This window comes from Sus scrofa, chromosome 13, assembly GCF_000003025.6.
Source record: "Sus scrofa isolate TJ Tabasco breed Duroc chromosome 13, Sscrofa11.1, whole genome shotgun sequence".
NCBI lineage: Eukaryota > Metazoa > Chordata > Mammalia > Artiodactyla > Suidae > Sus > Sus scrofa.
The window spans coordinates 128,755,732-128,779,166 of NC_010455.5; the positions used below are offsets into that span (position 1 = coordinate 128,755,732).

General features: G+C 39.1%; 1 long non-coding RNA gene across 2 annotated transcripts in view; it reads left to right on the plus strand.

The window, feature by feature from the left end:
• LOC110256389 overlaps positions 1 to 22,876 on the plus strand; it is a 30,835-nt gene extending 7,959 nt beyond the window's left edge. Inside the window, exons 3-4 of one of the 2 annotated variants that reach the window (XR_002337814.1) lie at positions 6,568 to 6,628; positions 22,732 to 22,876. This is a non-coding gene — a long non-coding RNA (uncharacterized LOC110256389). Of the gene's footprint in view, positions 1 to 6,567; positions 6,629 to 15,994; positions 17,074 to 22,731 lie in introns of those variants that run through there. The other variant, XR_002337812.1, reaches the window with a different exon arrangement.

Here is a 23,435-nt window from a genome sequence, read left to right on the forward strand (position 1 = left end):
AGCACAACTGTGATTCACAGGGGAAAAATTCAAGACAGCAAATGAAAGCTAATTGGAAACTCAGAGAAAGGAAGTAAACCCCATTTGGGGCGGGGGTAGGAGAAAAGGTGATTAGGAAAACTTTCACTGAAATCAGACTCCTAATACCCAACCTTTAAATCTCTAAGAATGTGTAGAATGGGTTAAAGACCCGACTTTGTCTCCATGAGAATACAGGTTTGATCCCCGATCTTGCTCAGTGGGTTAAGGGTCCAGCATTGCCACCAGCTGCTGCATAGGTTGCAGATGCAGCTCAGATCCAATGGTGCTGTGGTTGTGGAGCAGGCCTGCACCTGCAGCTCTGATTCGACCCCTATCCCAGGAACTTCCATATGCTGCAAGGATGGCCATTAAAAAAGAAAAGAAAAAAGAAAAAAAGAAAAGAAAAGAAGAAGAATATGTAGAATTTGAACATGCAAAATGGGTCTACATTTTAAGCCACAGGAACAGCACATGCAAAGGTTCTGTGGCCAAAAATGATGTCCTGGGTATAAGAAATGATGAATAAGTACCATTTGGCTTAGTTTGATTATGAGAAATTGAATGTTAAGTAGCCATTTTACATTATAATGAGTATGAGGCAGAATGAGAGATGTTTCCTATTATGCAATGTAAAAAAAGCCAAATGTAAATTATGTCTGCACATGAGCAAAGACTGGAGGGAAATACCAACCACAACAAAATTTATAGTCAGTATTAGGGTGGAAGCATTCCAATTAATTCTTTTTTTTTTTTTGATGATAAGTGGGTGCAGTATTTGGAAATGCATGAAAGTAGTTTGTGGATGGTTATATTTTGCAAATGTGAAGGTTTGCAGTGCATTATACATAGCTTAAAAATACAAATAACTTGCACATTAAACTCAATAGCACTTATGCACACTCTTTAGCTTTTAGGAACCCTGTAAAACAAAAACAATCACAAATTTTTTTCTTTCTCGTAATTACTAGCCTTTGACAGGGGCATAAAGTATATGTGCAAAATGTCCCTGCCCACAGCAAAAGACTCATTGATAGGAACCCACCTGATAGGAAAGGCTGATTTTTCAGCAGAACATTATGATGACAAAGCTTAGCTATCTGTAGATAATGTAAAATATTGGATATTATTTAAATTAAAGTGATGATATGCAAAGATTAAATAACATTTCATAGATGCCAACTTGTGCTCAGGGGACTCACTTATTAGGCAGTCTTCTGATAGAAAGCAAAATATATCCATCTATATGGAAAGCAATTTATTGCCCACTTCACTGTCTTGCTAACCTCAGCATTCTCTCAAGGTAGCTGGAAGCAGAATTAGTTGCAATAGTACTCATAGGTCTATCCACTTCTGTCTTATTGCCAAGATGAACTATATCTGTTTGCCACAAAAAAGAAGATGTTGTCATTTGGCATGACTTATTATAAAGCTGCAAACTCGTTTGATGCTTTTACTGAATTACTTTTTCCTATCATCAAAATCTATATGTGTGTATTGCTATCTTCTAGAATGCATAAGATTTCACAGATGCTACAAACATCAAGTAGAATGAGTAATTTGACCGAATCACTAAATCCTCTGTGGAAATTAGAAAGACACTTAGCAACTGTTTATCAAACTACCTTACTTTATAAAGTGGGAAACTGAGGACCAGAAAGGGCAACGCTTTCACAAAATTTCATAGGAAAAGTTAGTGGTAATGTAAGAATGGAAATAAGTCTTCCTATTCCTCATCTAGTACTATTTCTAAGTAATATACCACATTCTTGTTGGAAACACAGATTGGGTTCAAGGAAAACAACTGTAGGCATGTCTCTGAATGTTTCAGTGGGAAACTAAATTTGATTTGGGGGAGTAAAATGAAACCAGATTTACTCTCTGTGAGCTGGGTAGTTTCCCTCTCTGTGATGGGGAAAACAGAGAGCACTATTGGAGAGTAATACCAGGCTAACCTTGCTCCGACTATGTATGGCATCTTTATTTTTTAACTTTTGTGCCTAGAACAAAGCATGGTGTATGAGGGTTACTCACTAATGTCTGCTGAAATGATGCTCTTCTAAAATGATAAAGATGGAACCAATCAACAGTTACTCTATTGACTCTCTAACTACACTGAGTCCGGTCAAAGGCTCTGGAGGTCTGCTACAGCATGACATTTCTATTTGTCAGGAAATTGAAATATAGTTGGAAGGAGACCAATGGAATTTACAAAACAGCAACAAATACTACTGAAAAGAACCCACTTTATCAAGCTCATTTGCCATAGTCACTAAGAAAAGGAATCAGAGACAGGAAGGATAGTAATGACTGAAGAATTAGTAATAACTTCAATGAAAATATGAAAGTTGAACTCAGCTTCAGAGCACAGGGAAGCTCAGAGTTGACTAGGGAAGGTAATGAATCTCCTGGTTTTTATTATATCATTTTTTTCCTGGGTTTCTTTTTACATTGTTCCCTGTTCTTTTAGTTCCTTCATGAGCACCTTATTCTGGTTCCTTAAAAGTTGGTTTTAAGAGGATCTCATTTCTGGAAGTGCCATAAATTACCTTATTTCTTTAGTTTAAGTAACTCATTTATAATTGAAAGGATTCTAACAAATCCACTGATGTTGGCTCCTCATTTTTTTTTTTTTTCACTTTAGGCATGTTTCTGTAGATTTCACACCATAAATTTGACATTTAACAATTACTTAAAATGTGATTTCCAAATCTATTTCTTGATTTCATACTTTATTTCTCTACTATAGACCTATGGTTCTCAACTGGGAGCAGTTTAGTCCTAAATGTCTAGAGGCATTTTTTATGGACTGGGGAGGAGTGTGCTTTTGGCACCTAGTAAGTTTAGGCCAAGGATGCTACTAAGCATCCCTTCCCTCAAGGCATAGGATACCCCCTCTTCCACTCTCCAACTCCCAACAAAGAATGATCCAGTCCAAGAAATAAGTCACACTGAAATTGAGAACCCTACTACAGAACCATATAGGACCAAATTTGAATCCCTGCCCTTCCCTTGGGAAGGAGATTATGGGGGTGGAAAAGCCCTTTCACAGACATGAGCACATCAGCAAACCCCATGAAAGTGGAATTTTCTCTCTCTCGCTCGCTCTCTCTGTTTTTTTGTTTTTTTGGTTTTTTTTTTTTGCTTTTTAGGGCCTCACCCTGGGCATATGGAAGTTCCCAGGCTAGGGGGCAAATTGGAGCTATAGCTGCCAGCCTACGCCATGGCCACAGCAATTGGGGACCTGAACTGCATCTGCAAACTACACCACAGCTCATGGCGGCTCCAGATCCCCAATCCACTGAGTGAGGCCAGGGATCAAACCTGCATCCTCATGGATGCTAGTCAGATTTGTTTCTGCTTTGCTATAATAGGATAGGAACTCCCAAAAATGGAGTTTTCTAACAAAATAAACATGCTTGTTTGTTCTGTTTTCAAGAAACAAAAGCAAAACCAAAAAAACTCTGCCAATTTGCCTTCTTAATTTGAATATATCATAAATGCCTCAAATTTTCTTTAATAAAAATGGAATACAGGGAGTTCGTTTGTGGCATAGCAGGTTAAGAACTCATTGTTGTCACTGCTTTTGCTCTGGTTACAGCTGTGGTGCAGGTTTGATCCCTGGTCTGGGAACTTCCACATGCTATGAGAGCAGCAAAAAAAAAAAAAAAAAGGGAATACATCATTTTCCATTTTCCAAACTTCAAAGAATGTTTGACAGTTCAGTTAGGTGAGCCTTAATAGTATTTACTTATTAACTATGATGAGTTTCTATAATGAGGTTGGGTCATCCGAGTGAGAACTGAGCCAGCATTTTTTTTACCACATCACAGCAACAAATTGAGGAGGAAGGACTGCAAGCAGCTGGCCTGTGAGCCTTTTACTTCCTTGATCATGTTCATATTTCCCTGGGAATCTACTTCCTGTAGTTTTGTTCTTCCCATGGCTCCTCAGTGCTTTCCATCCTACTTATACTCTTCTCCAGCTTATGCTCACTGCCTTTTTGGCTAAATTAGCTAATCACCATATCCTTATAAGATGACCATAAAACCCTTCCCTTTGTAAAATAGCAATACCTGTTTCTAATTTGGTAAGAAATTAATTAATACAAGAGAAGCACAACTGAAGTTGAAATCCTCAATTCTTTGTACTGTGGATTAACATTTCCTATCAAACATAATTATGCAGAATTCACATATTCAAGTGTAAGTCTTTAAAAACATGGGGTGCTATTTCTAAGCTTTTCTTGAATGAGGAGGACACACCATTACCTGGAAATTATAAGTATGGCCTTGAAGAGATCAACATTCTTAGTATTTAGTATCAAACTTATTTTTTGTGAAACCACTAACCTCTGTCTAATTGCAGCGTGAGGACTTGGGCCAGTGGTGTGTTGGTTAACCAATTCCCTGAAAAGAAAGAAAGAAAAAGCCACAGTTTTAGCCGAATTTCCATGGTGTAAATCCACTCTTCATTATCAAATTCAAGTTGCCAGTTGTTTCACCTCTGGCTTGCAGAACTCTTGAAGATTCCTCCTTAGTTCTGTGTTTTTTTCTGTGGCTAAAGCAACACTGAAGTGGACTCTTATGATGTGAGATTTTGTTCTGGCCCTGGCATAAATTTGCTGCGTAACTCCAGGTTAGTTATTTTATGTCTCTCAACCTAGAGTCTTCTCAATTGCAAAGTACGACGGTTGAATTGATGATGATCTCTAAGATCTATTATGGCTATAATAGTCAAAGTTGCAAAGCATTCCTCTCATCAATCACAATGACTTTCAGTGTACAAACATCAAATATCAGTACTGTCAGGAAAGTGTAATAAAAATTCAAGATTAAATTTCTATAAATGAGTTTTCTCTTTCTATTGGTTCAGTCTATTGTAGATTAAATTCTGAGTAGGCATTCTGCTGTCTAAAACAACTATAAATTGGATTGAAACAATTATTTTTGCTAAGTTGTTTGTTCCTTTATCAATTAAGATTTCTCCAGTAAATAGAACAAGGCTGTAAACACTAACTTATATCATTAATCTGTTTCTAAAAATGGTAAATTTCTTCTTAATTTGATCTTTCTTTATGGAATGTTGGCAATGCAACCTGCGTTTGATAATGTGACATCTGAGAGATTTCATAAAGTGGCAATCAGTATAGGAAGTGGACAGTGTGCTTTTTAATGCTGCTTTATCTAAATAGACACATGCTTCTGTTCTTTTATGCCATAAATAATTTTCTGATATCTGTGACATACTGGTGTAACCCTATGAGTTTCTGTAAAGTGCAACCAAACCAAAAGAATAAGCCAACTATGTCTTCTCTCTTTCTGGTCAAATGCTGATTTTCTGTTTAAAAGTCAGATTTTTCATTACCAAAAAGACAAATGCAAAATTGAATTTCATTTGGTTCCTGTCTTTTAAGTAGGAAATCATGTATCATATGTGAATATGCAGTAGACATTTTCCCTTGATTATGAAAAGGACACAAAAGTTAAAGTGAATTAATTTAACTAAAACTCTGTGCTTCTTGTTAATTTCCCTTGTCATTTAGCCCATGATAGAACAGTACTTATGGTATCATAGAAAGCCAGGGCTAAATGACTCTTTAGATGTTATAATCAAATTCCTTGATTAAGTGTGTGGAAAAACTAGAAAGCCAAACTAGAGACCTAAAGCTAGAAAATGACTTGACCAAACCAGTGCAGGAAGGATACCATGCTGCTCTTTCTATTCTATCCCAGAACATCCTGGAACTACTGTTACCTAACTGATTTTTTTTTACTTCAAGGACATAAAATTAGAAAATACTCTCATCCACCTTGCATACCCCCCCAACACACACCCTACTTCTTTTTCACCTGTTTACCTTTAAAGGCCATAGATCTCTTTTATGCAAACTTCAAATCAGAATTTGATGTCACTCTTCTCTACCTACCAACATGTTAAGTAACTGATAAACATATAAAAGAATAACTCCCTGGAAGCATTTGCGTTTTCACAGATGTGCAAGAGTTTTTGTTTAGTAAAATTAAATGTTTTAAAAAAGTTTTAGGGAGTTCCTGTCATGGCTCAGTGGTTAAGGAACCCAACTAGTATCCATGAGGATGTGGGTTCGATCCCTGCCTCCCTCAGTGGGTTAAGGATCTGGCGGTGCCATGAGCTGTGGTGTAGGTTGCAGATGTGTCTTGGATCCCGCATTGCTGTGTCTGTGGTGTAGGCCGCAGCTACAGTGTGGATTTGACCCCTAGCCTGGGAACCTCCATATGCCTCGGGTGTGGCCCTAAAACAAAAAAAAGAAAAAAAATTTTAGATTTACAGAAACATTGCGATAGTAGTGGGGAGTTCCCGTGTACTGCACACCCCACTTCTCCCTGTTGTTAACATCTTACATGGACATAGTGCATTTATCACAATTCATGAACCAATATTGACATCTTCTAATCAACTTAAGTCTATACTTTATTCAGATTTACTCAGTTTTTACCTAATTCCCCTTTTCTGTTCCAAAATCCCATCTAGGATAACATACTACATTTATTTGTCATGTCTTCTTAGGTTCCTCTCGGCTAAGATACTTTCTCAGACTTTGTTTTTGATGGCTTTGAGAGTTTTGAAGGTGAGTATTCATCAACTTTTAAAAATCTTTTTCAGTTGGTATTTGTCATGATTAGACTGGAGTTATGGGTTTTGGGGGGGAGGGAACACAGGTGAAGTGCTACTCTTATTATATCATATCAAGAATGTACATTATAGGAGATCCTGTCGTGGCACAGTGGGTTAAGGATCCAGTGCTGCCACAGCTGTGATACAGGTTTCAGCTGCAGCTCTGATTTGATCCCTGACTGGAAACTTCCCTATGCTATGGGTACCGCAGAAACAAAGGAAAAAAGAATATTCTATAAATATAACTTAAAATGTATTATGAGGGACGCCAAATTTCTATATTATGAAGCATAGCTGTTGTTTAACTTGATCACTTGTTCATTAGTTGTTCCACTGTATAGTTACTCTTTATTTCCATGACGCACTCTTTGGAAGGAAGTCACTATGTGCGGCCCACATCTCCTGAGTTGGAGTAATGCTTCATTTCCTTGAAGGCAGAGTATTATATAAATTATTTGGAGTTCTCTCACACAGGAGATCTGTTTATTCTCTGCCATTTATTTATTTATTTTTCAATCATTCGTTTTTATCACTATGGCCTCATGGGGTGTGATTCAGCACTATTTATTTTGTTGTTCAAATTGTTCCAACATTGGCCATTGGGAGTTCTTCATTTGGTTCCTGTGTCCATTTGACATATTCCCTTTATTGTGTATATTGAGCACTTTGTTATTTTCTGGCAATACTATATGCTCCAAGCTCATGTTGTATATTTGCATCCACAGTCCTGGAATCAACCGTTGGTTGAAGGAGCCCTGGTGTCTTTTATTGGAAAAGCATATTTTAAAATGCTATTTAAAACTATTTCAGGAATTTCCATCGTGGCTCAGTGGTTAACAAATCCTACTAGGAACCATGAGGTTGTGACTTCGACCTCTGGCCTTGCTCAGTGGGTTAAGGATCTGGCATTGCCGTGAGCTGTGGTGTAGGTTGCAGAGGCTCGGATCCTGCATTGCTATCGCTGTGGCATAGGCCAGTGGCTACAGCTCCGATTAGACCCCTAACCTCCATATGCTATGGGAGTGGCCCTAGAAAAGGCAAAAAGACCAAAAAAAAAAAAAAAAAAAAATTCAACTCACCCTTTAATTAATTAATTAATTAATTATTTTTTGTTTTTGTTTTTTAGGGCCGCACCCATGGCATATGGAGGTTCCTAGGCCTAGGGGTTGAATTGGAGCTGAAGCTGCCAGCCTACGCCACAGCCACAGCAATGCCAGATCCTTAACCCACTGAGCAAGGCCAGGGATCAAACCCACAACCTCATGGTTACTAGTTGGATTCCTTTCCACTGCGCCACAATGGGAACTCCTCAGTTTAGATTTTAGTCACAGTCTGCATTCTATCCTGGAATTTCCCAACGTCATAAATGACTTTTTACAAGTTTCATACACTGAGATCCACTATTTGTATTGTAAATTTCTATGAGTTTTGACAAATGCATAGTGCTATGTAACCATCACTACAGTATCACACAATATTTTCATCACCACCTTAAAAAATTCCTTTTGCTTTACCCATTCAATATTTTTCTCCTCACTACTCTCCCAACCCCTTGCCAACCATTGGTCTTTTTACTGTTGCCATAATTTTGCTTCTTCCAGAATGTCATATAATTAGACTTATACAAAATGTAGGCTTTTAAGAGTGGCTTCTTCCTCATAAAAATATGGATTTAAAATTCATCTTATGTTTTTGCATGGCTTGCTAAGTCATTTCTTTTTATCACTGCATAATATTCCATTGTATGAATATACTGCAGCTTTGTTACCCATTCACCTTTTGAAAGATATCTTGTTGATTATAAATAAAACTACTATATACATTTGCATGCAGGTCTTTTTATTGGAATAAGCTTAAGTCAGTTGGGTTAATGCTTAAGTGTGAAATTACTGAATAATATGCTAAGATTATATTCAGCTGTATAAGAAACTGCCAAATTGTCTTCCAAAGTGGCTATACCATTTCCTCCTTCTTATTAGTGGTAGATAAGAGTTTCTGTTGCTTTGAATCTGTCTTAGCAATTGGTATTGTCACTTTTAAAGGTATTAGCTATTTTAATAGGATTGAAGTGGTTTCTCTTTATTGTTTTAATTTGCATTTCCCTGAAGACACTTATGGGTGCAGCTCTTCATATGCTTATTTGCCATATGTGTATCTTCTTTGGTGAGGGATATGCTCAAGACTTTGCTCATTTAAAAATTTTTTTGTTATCTTGCTGTTGAGTTTTAAGAGCTCTTTGTGAATGCTGGAAAATAGTCCTTTATTAGAGTTGTCTTTTACAAATATTTTTCTCAGTCTGTGGTTTGTCTTCTCATTTCCTTGACGTTGTCTTTCACAGAGCAGGCATTTTCATTTTAATAAAGCCCAGGTTATCAGTTGTTTCTTTCATAGATTTAGTGTTATATTTAAAAAGTCCTGCTGTACCCCAGGTCATCTAAGTTTTCTCCTATGTTATCTCCTAGGAATTTGATAGTTTTTTGTTTTACATTTATATCTGACCCATTTGCAGTTAATTCTGGTGAAGGGTAAGGTCTTTGTCTGGATTTACTTTTGGTTGTGGATGTCCAGTTGTTTCAGCACCATTTATTGAAAAGACTATCCTTGCTCCTTTTATTGCCTTTATTTCTTTGACAAAGATCAGTTGACAATATTTATGTGGGTCTCTTTCTGGGCTTTCTATTCTGTTCCATTAATTTATCTGTCTATTCTTTTACCAATACTGTTTTTATTACTGCAGCTTTGTAGTAAGTCTTAAAAATTGGTTAGTGTTGGTCCTATGACTTTGTTCTTCAATATTGTGTTGAATATTCTGGGTCTTGGCCTCTTCATGTAAACTTTAGAATCAATTTGTCATTATCCATAAAACAACTTACTGGGATTTTGATCGGGATTGCACTGTATCTATAGATCAAGTTGGGAGTGGATTTTTTTTCTTTCCTTTAGGTATGTCCTGTAACTTTTCTGGTTCACATCAGGTATGTTGTATTTGGCGATAGGAGGAGCAATAAAAAGGACTCAGTCTGTGAGGATTAGTCAGAGATTAGTGTGAGAATTTATTTGAAACTGGATAGGAGTTGAGCTGTGTTCAACGTTTGTTTTTGGTACCTGTGGCTTCAGCTGCCATGTGTGTTGTGTTTATTTGTCTCCCCTCCTCACTTGGTGGTTTCTTCACGTACTACTCCTCCGAGGGTGTCTGTTCATAGTCCTTTCTGCTTTAATCCACGGTTATTATATTAGAGCCCTATAGGTGTAGTGATAGATATGGGGGTGGGGTGGGGAAGTGTTATAGAACAATCTAACTTAGACTCAGTTATTCAGTAAGCCTGTGTACCTGGGCTGGCACCTAAAGTGAGCTTTTTTAATTACATAGTTGTTTTTTTTTTCTCCCCTGACCCCATGCCCTTTCATGGTTGCAGAGTTTCCAGTTATTTCCCTGAAGCCCTGTCCCTATTAACTATGATTTTTTTCTCCCTTAGATTAGATAAGATTTCTGGAGAGGACTGGAGTGAGAATTCCATTTCCCCAGCTTGGATGTTGTGTCAGAGTTGTGTTCAGGCAGTATCATTTTATCCAGGAGTATAGGCCTTCGTGAGGGGAGAGAACTCTGGGTGTTGTTCACAATGGTGCTTCTTTGCCTCCCCCTGCCAGAACCATGATGAGATTTTTCTGGGATCCTCACTGCGAGAACCTGCTAGAGTTTCTGGAGGGAAAGCCCCCCAAAATGTGGAGGCCCCCTAAGACTGCATTCCCAGGCTTTCTTCCCTCTCGTGCTAGTTCACAGTCAGCCTTCAGTAATTCATCAACGTAATCAATCAACTGTTCCGACCAGCTTAGGGTCTGGTGGTTTTGGCTCCAATGAAGCAGATCTTGGTTACTGTCACTCTCTGGATTTGCCTATTTCTCCAGATTTCAGAGGTAGCCATTTTCCCTATGAGTTCCGTGACCTGATAAATTCAGGAAACATCATTGATTTTAGTTTGTCCAGCTTATTTTCATCTTACTGACAACTTCTGAGCACTTTATATGTGAAAGCCAATCCCAGAAATTCTCGCTCATCTATATATTTTTCAGCTTTCAAGCATGGACTAATGGAGTTACTACCTGACAGCGGCATGGGTTGTGGGTTAAACTGCTGACTCAGGTTACTGTCCATTCATGCTTAATTTGTTGTCAGAGGAAAAACTAGGTCTCAGTTTCCCCGACTGAAAGCACGTTGCAATGTGATGCTATCTTTAAGGGCCCTGTGGCTTCAATAGTAGATCTTAAGATTCAGAATTCTCCTTTTAGAACTCAAGGTCATAGGACATTCCACCATTTCTCTCCAGTGCCTGGTTGCATGCACACCTTTTAGGTCTCCGTAGGCCCTGTTCTGGGCCTTCACTGATGGCCTGAAACAACCTGCCCTCCAGGCTCTAAGATACAACCTTCTACTATGTTGGAGTCAAACTATGCATTTTATTCTGTCAGCACTGGAGGAAACCTGAACATTTTTCTAATCCACATTCCTTTGGGAAACTTAAGGGTCCTCTCCTTTAGGAACACCAGTTGGGAAACCGTCAGTTGCTTTTTTCAGTCTGTGCCAGTTGTAAATATTTTATGGCATTACTGCTGCCACCATTACAAGCTATTATTTCTTGAGCTCTTGCTGTATGTACAGCATGTATGCCTTAAGCACATTATGTCATTTATTCTGCACATCAACCCTTTAAGCTAGATAAACATCTCTTGATTTTATTCATGTGCAGATTGTCATTTCGAAAGAAGAAACTGATCCACCTTTCCACTGTTTGGATGTGGATGATCTGGATATAAATTCAGATCTGCCTGACTACAAGGCTCGGGCTCCTGCTATTACTGAGTCGTATGTGTTTTGAGTTTCTGGTTGGTTAAATGCCTGTGCTTGATTATGTGTTACTTTTAACCAGAGAGAATCTCTTCATGGGATCTGCATTCACATTTCATCACTCCAAGGGTGTGTTGGGTGGACAAGTCATCTTTTGTAACTAAATAAATAGAATGTGCTTTTTCTGCCAGGTACTGCTTGCTAGCCCTGAACTAAAATAAAATGTCAGAGATATGAGTGGTGGCTGAGATCTTCTAAGTAGCTGTGTGACCTGAAGCCAAGTCACATTTTTGTACTATACCACTTTCCAGACACTGTTCTAAGCACTTTATATATATTAGCTCATTTCCTTCCATCTCAACAACTCTATAAGACATATATTGTTAGTAATACAATTTTACAGTTGAGAAAACTGAGGTATAGAGAGGTTAAAGAACTTGCCCAAGGCACACAACTTGTTAATGGCATTGCCGGGATATGAACCTAGATAGGATGGCTCCAGAGTCCAAATTTTTAATCACTGTTCAATGCTGCATTTTTTAGGAGCCAATTAATTACTCGATAAACCTTTATTAAAAGTCTCAAAGTACTGATGTTGTGCTGGGTGCTGGGGACATGGTAAAAAAAAAATAAGCCTGGCTCTGCCTCCTGGAGTTCAAGGTCTTCACCTGTGCTACTAGAAAATGCACACAAGAGCACCAATAGCAGTAGCAGCAACAGCAGCAATGCACCCCCCTGCCTCCCCTCGACCTATTACATGCACATTAAAATTTGAGAAGCTCAGATTGAGACTTGGATGGTAGTTTGTGATCCTTGGTTTCTTACTCTGGCCTTTGGTTTCTTCACCTCTGAAAGGAAGAGGGTATCCCTCTGCCTCAGTATTCCTTAATGGTATTCTCTAGGTGACACTGCAGCCTCCTGCAGAGTGGCAATGACCTGGGCGGATGGATGCCAGCGGAGCATGGCCCAGCGTGTGGGCCCAGGTGCGTGATGGAGTGCGTGCCTTCTGCCATGGAGAGCAAACATTGACCGTGGGTTTCCATCTTTCTCCTTGTTTCTGGAGGCGGCTGAGGGGATTAGATTGTGCCCAGCAAGCTAGATATCGCCTCTAGACGATTTATTTGGCTTTTACATTTATTTAGAGCGCAGGAGGCCTAGCCCAGCTCCTGCGGGTTGAGGCAGTGACATGAGAATTTAAAAGGGCTGTTTCATTAATTTTGGAGGGAATTTATTGCTGACAAAAGACTGCATTATTGATAGTGGGTAGACAGCGCTCGCCTGGTCTCTCGGGGAGCTGCCTGGGAGAGCCGCCCCCGCTCCTGCCCGCAGCCTCCCGGGCTGCTCAGGGAAGCCCTTCCCGCGGGAGGAGGGAGCCGTTCTGTCTCCAGGTCAGCGGGGCGCTGGGCTGCGGTGGCAGAGCCTCTAGCCGGCTGCACCGCTGAACAGGAAGGACAATTAGAGGTCGCCCAACTCCATCCCTGCCCTGCACGGAGGGGGTCCCGGATACCCAGAGAGGTCAAGCGATTTAACCACACATCAAGTCAGAAATCAGGTAGAAATCGGGTACAGCTGCATTGCTTCATCTCTTTTCATCATTTTGTGAAATTAAAACTGCGCCCTAGATGACAGTGGCAGGATGTGCGTGGGCAGCTCTCTGTGTGTTCTCTGCACAGTGCTGAACTTTCTTAAAGAATGACAATAACAGTATATTCTTACAGGCTTCAAATCATGTAAAATGGGGTTTATCTGTCACACATCTCTTCGAAATGCGAGGAGCGGAAAGGGCCTTTGGGGCATTTTAACCATTTTAAGCCACTTGTGATGGGCCCTGCTTTGAGATAGATTCATCATCTTTGATGACAACATCAATTTTGTGAGATGGGTGTTATAATCCTCATTTATAGAGGCTTGACAAAATTATGGAGATTTTCAAGGTCTCAGAGATTGTAAGTAGCAGATATAGGATTCTTCATTCAGCTGTGTTTTTTTGTTTTGTTTTAACCATCTCATTAATCTTTGAAAATTCAATTCCAGTATTAGAGAAAAAGCTTTGGTAAAAAGTGTTCCTAGCTGGGTCCTTGAAGGTGGAAGAATGGATCTTTCTGTTAGGAATTGAGTGTGGGGGGGTGACTATAATGGAACCAAGAGAGGACACTAATGTCTGTGTGAACTAGATTGGCCTTATAAACATACAACCCTCAGCGATGCCCCAAGTTGATGTCTCTTTGTTGAGAATGAAGGGTTTTGGGGGATGCAGGGGAGAGACTTAGCTAACAGGAGTAATGACAGAAGCAGCTGCCTTAGTTCTAACTTTCCTTTACTGGACTAGTAACTGTCAACAGGGACTAGCTATGGGCTGACAGTAGAATTATGGTCTAATCCTTCCTTAGGTACTACTCATGTTCTAACTTTACAGTTGTGCCAACTAGATCATTTAGAAAGTGGGCAATTTGCCCACTCTGTGACTTTAAATTACCAAGATATTGCATCTGGAAGGAATCTCAGACCTCCCTAGACCATGAAATTCAAATCCCTGATTTGGAAAATAGGGACAGAGGCTGGAGAAGGAACGGAATCCTGTAAAAGTTAGTGACAGAACCAAGGCTCAGATTCATGTTGCCCAATAACCACTGTAGAGTTCTCTTTACTACCCCAAGTCGTTTCCTTTTCATTGTTTATATGTGTGTTTACACACATGATGTATAAATGATGTATACATACGTTATACATATATGTGTGTCCACACACTTATTTCCCCCCGCCCAATTCTACAAATTAAGGGGACTATTGACCTACTTTGAATGCGATGAAAACAAAATTACTACACATACTCTATAAATGCCTGACCATAGGAATTTTAATTAGAAGAGAAAATGAGGGAGCTCTTGCTGTGGCACAATGGGATCAGCAGTGTCTCTGAAGCACCGGGACCCAAGGTCAATCCTTGACCCAGCACAATGGTTTAGGGATCCAGTGCTGCCACAGCTATGGCATGAGTTGCTACTGTGGCTCACATCTGATCCCTGGCATGAGTTGCTACTGTGGCTTGCATCTGATCCCTGACCTGGGAAGTCAATATGCCACAGGATGGCCAAAAAAGGAAAAAAAAAAAAGAAGAGTTAAAATGGTTGTAGTAAATAGAGCTGTGCTTAGAGTATAGCTGTGCCTGCCCTTTCTGGGTAAGGATATTTTACCCAGGCAGATTTTGAAGTTGGAGATAATTAGATTTTGGAAGTTGAAGGTCAGAGAACAGGAGTGAAGAGATAACTGTCCTTAGAAGATCTAAGTGTTTTAGGAAAAGCAGTCTGGTGAGCAAGGAACAGAGTAATGAAGAAATTAAGGAAAAAAAAGAACTGAGGATTATTTTAAAACAGATAACTAAGTAGCCATAGGTTAATTTAGTGAGAAAACAACAGGATAATATACTATAGTGATGGGGGAGAGGGAGCATGTCCCTAAGAGTCAAAAGAGTTGGGTTGTGATCCTGTATTTGGTTTGTTCAAGGGCAGCCTCAGGAGGTCCTCTGTGTACCTATCTGGAAAATGAGGAAGTTGGTCTGGATAATTTTATGGGCCAATGTCAGTAACTGACTATTTCTGTAGGATTTATTTCAAGGTGATTTTTTTTTTCTTGTTTAGTCATTCTTTAGTAATGATTTATTGACTGCCCATTAGTGGTAGGTATTATGCTAGGTCAGGGGAACACTGTAGTGAACAGGATATACAATTCCTCAGTAACTCAAAATCTTGTCTGGATGTCCTTAATTGTTGAGACTTTAAGTGTTCCCGTTGTTCTGGACATTAATAGAATGTCCTTTCATCCAAAGTCGGACACTGGATAATAAATCTATATTATACTGAGAAATTCAGAAGATTGAGCAATATAGGAATAGAAGAACAGTAAATCCGGGGTCTAGGTATTACATGGAAAATATGATAAAAGAGGAAAATAAGCTGATTAAATGGGGATGAAGAGATACAACAGATTTGGATGGTAAAATGAGGTTGGTATAGAGTCGGGCAAGTGTTCCTCAGAGAGTGGCCCGTAGTTCAGTGACCTTGGGATTACTGTGGGCTGATCAAAATGCAGGTCATAGGGAATCAGTGCCTGGGAATAGGGGTAGATGTCTGGTTGGTAAAAAATAGCAGATGCTCTAGATGTTTCTTATGCACACTAATGTTTGAAAACCACTGGACTAGGTAATTGTACACTTTGCAAATAATTAGAAAAATAAATGACATTTTACAAAATTTAATGAAGAAAGTATTAATGGGTCTTATTCCTAAAAGTCAGAATACCAACTCGATAATAAGCAACACAACATCCATAAATTTTCTACTTTTAATTTGTAGAACAAGTATCGATTAGAATAATAGATAACACACACACAATTTATGCCATTCTGATTTATGCCCTGTGATGAGAAACTATTAGAAATGAATTCCCTGACCTCTGTTTTTTCTGTTTATTTTCAAGTTGGATGTCCTTGTACCTACGGAGGGACAAGACATGACATTAAGGGAAGAGAATACTGAGACACAGAAAAGAAAGATGACAAATATTTTGCCTAAGTATAAACTCATTTATTTAAGGACAACAGACAGAATTTTAGTCCATGTGGTTCCAATGATTAAATCAAATGATTTAATTGTGCTTAGAGAAAAATACTGAAAATGAGTAGAAAAAATTTCCAAATTGGATTGCCTATAAATAAATAAATAAATAAATAAATAAATAAATTTATTGTGAAAGAACAAACAGACAAATAAAAGTAAATTACTTTTTAAAACAATTTCCTTTAAGGAGTTTGGAAAGACCTGGCTTTTGCTTGCTACTTTGTCAAGTCAGTTCCTTGTTCTTTCACAAGGTGGTGCTATAAATGTGACTTTCCTTTACTGACTAAACTAGAAGATGCCTTTCCCACAATTTGGATAATTGCATCTTTAGCTGTCAGACCCTCTGTTTTATGATTACTTGCTAGTTAACAGTAAAGTGTTTGTCAGTGACTTTATGATCACTTGTAATTGGCCATGAAAGAATGTATAAGAAATGATCTGGAGAAAAATATAACATCTACTTTGCTCTCAAGGCAGGGAGCAAAATCCTTACTCTAGTTGCCTATGTGTCCCAGTGTGACAGATCTTTAGTTATAATTTCCATAAACACAGTAGTATGGCAAAAACCTAAGAAAAGAAAATTCTTGCTGTGTTTTTGATTCATCAAGACTAAGGCCAATTTCTTCTTTTTTTGTTTCCCTTTTTATAATTAGGAATTAGGTTAATATTGTGTGAGATTCGTAAAAATCTAGATTAGTGTGATGCTTTGGGAATTTGTGTTTTGATGACTAGTTAAATTGTTGTGAATAATGTACCATTATTGATATTTTTTGTTCATGGATATGTGTATATATTTAATTGCTTAATTATCTTAAATACGTTTCAAGTTGTCCTTCAAGAAAACGTGTGTATTCTTTTTATTTGAATTGTCTATAGGCAAAACATTTGCTATTATTTGCAGTTTAAAATATAATAAAATCTACAGAGAAGTTAGAATTCATGGGATTTATTGCATTGATATGTTTTCTTTTCCCATTCCCTAATTGTTATTTTTCTTTCTCTTTCTCTTTTTTTTCTACTTAATCTTGAAAATTTTCTTTGGAATTGAGAATCTTTTCTTTTTGTGATTGGTATAAGGAAGGCAGAGCTAACCATTTTCATGTCACTTTTGTGCTACAATTCACATATTTCTTACACATCTATACCCATGTGGTTTTGTGCTCAATGGTACAAGAAACTAGAGTGTAAATAAAACAGTAAAAACAGAATGTTTAGAACAGGAAGAAGACTTAGAAATAATCTAGTTGATTATCTTTCATGATAAATATTTGGACTCTGTCCCTGGTTCTGTCACAGAGCTCCAAAAACCCCAGCAATTTCCTGAGTCATAAGAATGTCTTGTTTCTTGGGAGTTCCCATTGTGGCTCAGCAATAGTGAACCTGACTAGTATCCATGAGGACGTGGGTTTGATCCCTGGCCTATTTTGCCATGAGCTGTGGTGCAGGTCAGCAGCTGTAGCTCCAGCTGGTACCCTAGTCTGGGAACTTCCATATGCAGGTGCAGCCCTAAAAAGTTTAAAAAAAAAAAAAAAAAAAAAGAATGTCTTGTTTTTCATAAGAAGCCCCTTAGACCACACCTGAGTTTTTGCGAATGAGGTGACTCTTCAGGGGGCACCTAGACAGCTTCAGAATGGAACTAATTGCCAGAAAGGAAAATAATCTTCCTGAATAGAGGATAAGAACTTTTAGCCCCACCCCAAACCTCCTGTAGGAGAGAAGAGCTGATGATACTGAATTTAATCACCAATGGCCAATGATTTAGTCAATATGTCTATGTAATGAAACTTTGATAAAAACCGAAACGAGGCTAAGAGGACCTCCGTGAGAACACTCATGTGCTGGGAGGGTGGTGTGCCTGTAGAGGGCTGGGAAGCTCTGTACACTCCCACTCCGCAAAGATCTTGTTCTGTGCGTTTCATCATTTGGCTGTTCGTGAATTGTAGCCTTTGTAGTACAATGTATAGTATTTTCCTGAGTTTTGTGAGTCATTCTAGCGCATTTTTGAAACAGATGAGTGCATTGTGGGAATTTATAGTTGGCCGAGCTGAAGTGACGTTAGCTTAGAGACCCCATTTGTAACTGGTGTCTGAAGTGGAGGAGGTCTAGTGGGACTACTTTACCCTGTGAGGTTAACCCTTTACCTGTGGGGTCAGCATGAACTCCAGGTAGTTATTATCAGCATTGAGTTGAACTGCAGGGCATTCAGTTGGTAGTAGAGAATTGTTTGTTGTCGGAAAACCAAACATCCTTTTTCTTGTCTTCCTAAAAATAGTGGGAAAGTTTAAAAACAAGACATGGTAAATGATACGTCTAAATCATGCTGCAAATTACAATGGAAGGTAGCAAAACCAGCAGGAGACTCCAGGCCTCCTGACTATAAGTGCAGTGATCTTTTCTTTACACCATACTTTTCCTTCTACATATTTATTTATGTGTTTCCCTCCCCCCCTTAAAAAAAAAAAAGGACTGCAGGTGTGGCATATGAAAGTTCCCAGGCTAGGGTTTGAATCTGAGCTATAGCTGCCCCGCCACATCTGGAACCTATGCCGCAACTCATGGATCCTTAACCCACTGAATGAGGCCAGGGATTCAACCTACATGCTCATAGATACTAGTTGGGTATGTTACTGCTGAGCCACCACAGGAACTCCTAGGTATTTACTTTTGATTTGCTAATAGAGCCCAGTCTTCTACAAGGGATAAGAGTTAGGATGACTGGGAAATTTACAAGGGGGTTCTGTACTTTTAAGAACTGCCTACCATAACAGAGGGTTGAGAGGATCAAATGATTATTCTGGATTCCCAAATTATCAGTAGATCTAAGATTTCCAAAGAGAATTCTAATGAGTCATAGTTTGGAGGAAATTTTTTTCTTCTGGTAACAAAGGCATGTGTTTAAAAAAAGGATGAGAGGAACAGACAATAAAGACTAATTACATTTCAATGGGGCTTTGAAATGTAATTTTGTGAGGCCCTGTCTCACCCATTATCTATTTCACTGTGAATAACACCATGAGCTTAATTAGTTTGTGGCATACACTTTGACAGGTTAAGAAACTGAGGCTTGGGGAATATGGTCATCAGATAATCTACTCAAGGTGAAGAGTTATGAGTAGTGGACCAAGGATGGCTCTTAGGCTTATGACTTCTTTTCCAGCAGTGCTACCTTTCAGCATCAAATGAGGACAGTTCTGTAATTCATCCCATGAACATTTACTGATAGTCAGCCATGCATTGTATGGTGGGTAGGAAGGTGAATAAGAAGCAGTCTCATTCCTAAATGGTTTATTGTCTGGTGTAGGTAACAGACATTTAAAGGTATTCGGTGTGATAATTCTGTGGTAGAAGTTCATTCATAGTATTGCAGGAGCATAGTGAGGAGAGAGCTCTGCTTCCGTTGTGATTCAGGCTCATGGCACCTTTCACCTGAACTGTCATCCTAACTGTCATTCTTCTTTCCCTTCTTACTCTGGCTCTTCATGGCCATTCTCCTCACAGAAGTTAGAATCATCCTTTAAAATGCAAGTTAGATCGTGTCAGGCCTCTGTTTAAAATCCTCAAAAGGCTTCCCATTACTGAACCTGGAATCAAATTCAACCCCCTTTCTAGGATTTATGACACCCTTGTAATATCTGACCTCTGCCAATCATTCAAGCTTTCCATATTAGCTTTTTCTACTCTATTCGTCATGCTCCAGCCACATTTGGCCTTCTTTGCACATGTCAAATATAACAAACTGATTCCAACTCATTTCCATCTTAGGGCCTCTGTGCTAGAAATATTCTGGGCCATTTACTTGGAAATGCTCTGGGTTCTGTTTTTCCCTGTAGTGTGCACTCTCACTTGCTGTCTCATTTATTTATTTTTGCTATTCAGGTCACAACTTAAATATCCCCCTTTCAGAGAACTCTTCCCCAATGACTTCAGTTACGGTAGTCTCCAAACCTGGCAGTCCTCTATCATACCACTTTATTTTTTTAAGTTCATTTAACCTAGTTTAAAATTATCTGGTTTATTTATGTTTATTCCCTCCCTCTCCCCTCCACCACACCCATTGGTTCCTTTTCCCTCTATTAAAACAGAAGCTCCATGAGATTTGAGGACAATGAATCTCCTGTGATAGGGTTTAAAGCATTGCTTGGCACATAGCAAGCACCTGATGTTTATTCAGTGAATACATACATTTTCTTAGGAGGGTTGGGTGAAAGTTTCAATTAGGAGGTGACATTTTGAAGAATGATGCTCCATCCAGAGAGGCTTCCAGGAAAAGAAGAGACCTGTTTATATATTGAATCTGGAATTACATATACTTAGGGAATTACTCACCCAGTCCCCAAATCTGGAACAAAATTTTCCAATAAATATGCTACATAAATATAAAATACATTTTCCATTTAGGTGTCTCATTGTTTTTCTTTCTTCTGCTTGAGATGTAAGCTGTACAGTCTACTCAAATAGAATATCAGCTAAATCTTGGAAGGAACTTCTTGCTGATTTCACAAATAAGACTGTTTTGCAGAAGAGTGGGACTGTAAAACTCTATTCTTCCACTGGCTTGCCTTCTTCCTTCTTCCTGGCTCCCCTTTTTCTTTTCTTTTCTCCATTTCTTTCCTTTCCCTCTTGACCTGTGGTCAGCTGCCACCGACACCTAGAGGCTGTCACTGCTGGCAGCTTTCTGGGAGGATGCCTTTGTTGCTCTTATAGAGAAAGCCCACACACACTGCAGTTGTACCTGCCAGGTCACCTAAGTTAAAGCTAAACAGAGGGTAGAAGCTATTATTCAGGCAATTCAAGTGAAATAAAGTGCTTTATTGCCAGTCAGTTTTTGCTTCTTTCATTGCTTTGTTCTGGCTATGGGGATAGTTTGAACTAAGCTTCTGAGAAAGCCCAAGGTACCTTTGTGGAACTACCAGCTGTTCTTCCATTTTCTCTCTTATGCCATCTGTGACTTGGTAAAAAAAAAGTGTCCCTAGGTGTTTGGTGGGGTGGGAGTGAGGATGATGTGAAAGTGCTTATTGCACCAAGCTGCCCCGTTTCTGACCTTGCATTAATGAAGTCAGGCAGTTTTATTACTGTAGAAAAGCACTGTAGAGCTTTTCACTCCTAAGCATTTTGCTATGAATACACTAGGGCATCTTTTCAACATTTTACAGAGGGTGCTTTTTGTTACTTTAATTTATTTCAAGCAACACTTTTTGGTACTTATTAGCAAGACCCCATGCCATGAGGGATGTGGAGATGAGTAATTGAATCTAGAAGGGAAATGCAGGGCAAATGTGTTTGGTGTGTTTGGTGTGTGTGTGTGTGTGTGTGTGTGTGTGTGTGTGTGTCTGTGTGTGTCTCTGTGTGTGTCTGTGTGTGTGTGTCTGTGTGTGTATTACATAAAACAATAACAGTGTTTGAAGTAACCTCCTATGAGGAATTTAAAGAGGTTAAAATCTCAATTTGGTCTTGGTTACAAAACAAAAGTCAGCTTCAAGACAGCAGATTTGTTTGAGGTGGGTCTTGAATGATCAACTGAAGTTAAATAGGATAACCCTGCATTAAGGAAGTCGTTTTAGCTTTACAGTAATGGCCTAAAGGTAAGCAACTGTTGTGCATGTTCAGATAATAAAATAGGGCAATTTGGTTGGAATGTATACTATCAGTTCAGGGTAATTCGAATGAGACTGGAAAGATAGAAATGAGACATATCGTGGAGCTCTTTAAATGACTATATTATGGGTAACAGGGAATCTAAGAGCTTTTGAGTAAGTAGCTGACAGGCTTGGAGGAAATTCTAAATAGATTAATTTAGTAAACTGTGTAGACTACCCTAGAAGTAGAGCAGTCAGAACAGAGACAGTGAAACCACATGGGGTGTTTGACTTGCATGGTACTGTAGCAGTGGACTGGGCATGTGAAAGGCAGTGGATCAGGCGGTCCCATCATCACTGGAAGGCCGTAGATCCAGGTTGCTCAAGTCATGATATTTAGAGAGTGGAGTGGGGGCGGATTATATCATCCATAGGAATCATGAGAAGGTGATAATTTGAGGGTAAAATGGTAGGTCCACAAAAATCACCCTGGGTCACTTGCTACTATTCTGTCCTGCCTTGAGACCCTCTCTGCTGAGTGAGTGATTTAGATGGATCTCAACCCATTTTTAGGTTATGTTCTTATGCCCCAGGTTGCAGAATTTCTTTCTACTGTCACTCATATAGTAAATAAACATAGTGAGAAAATTTCTTGGCTTGCAGTGGAGTTCATTATCTATCCCTTAGGCAGTTCTCAGTATTAATAAAGTTGGTGTGGACAAAGAATGTTGCCTGCCATATCAGTAAACAAAGGATGTTGCCACCTCCAAGCCATCAGCCACTGCAACCATTCAGATTGTGCACCCTGAGGGGATTCAGGATAGACAAAAACAGGATACTGGCCTTGGATAGTTAAGGTGCATATCAAAGGAATGATTTCAGTAAGTCCAAACTTTTGGATCTTCCTGCACATAGAAAATCACTAAATTCACTAACCTGAGATGTCTGGTTTTCTTTAATTAACAGTAATCTTCTGATATTCTGACTAGCTGTGTTTTTTGTTTTTTGTTTTTTCTTTCAGAAACTCCTACATCTCTTCCCTTAGCTCTTTGGAGCAGTCCCTCAGAGTGATCTGAGAGGCTGCCTTCTGGGCTCAAGTCCTCAGCAAGTCTTCTGAATAAAACATAATTCTCCACCTTTTCTCAAAAGGTTGTGCTTCGCCCCCACCCCACAGTGGACACCGGGTATAATATAAAGTCCATAGACTTTAAAGTCATGGGCCTGAGTGTGAACTTGGATTTGCTACTCATGATGTGACCGTGAGAAAATGAAAGGAAATATGTGTATGAGTCAAGGGTTTCAAGAGGAGTTCACTACATATGAAATTTGTTCCCCAATTATCTCACAATATACTTGGCAATCCTCAGTTGTAAGTAACATACACTTTCAGTAGAACATTTTATTTTAGCTAGGCTCATATGCATGTGGATTGTTTTTCTGAGTTCTGTCTCAAGAAGATATGTGTGGCATATGGAAGTTCCTGGGCCAGGGGTTGAATCAGAGCTGCAGCTGCAGGATTACACCACAGCCACAGTAATGTGGGATCTGAGCTGCATTTGTGATCTTGCTGCAGTTTGTGGCAATGCCAGATCCTTAATCCACTGGGTGAGGACATGGATCAAACCCACATTCTCACAGACACTATGTCGGTTTCTTAACCTGCTGAGCCGCAATGTGAATTCCCAAGAGGATGTGTTCTTGAAATGCCAAGATGGTCTTGCTGTA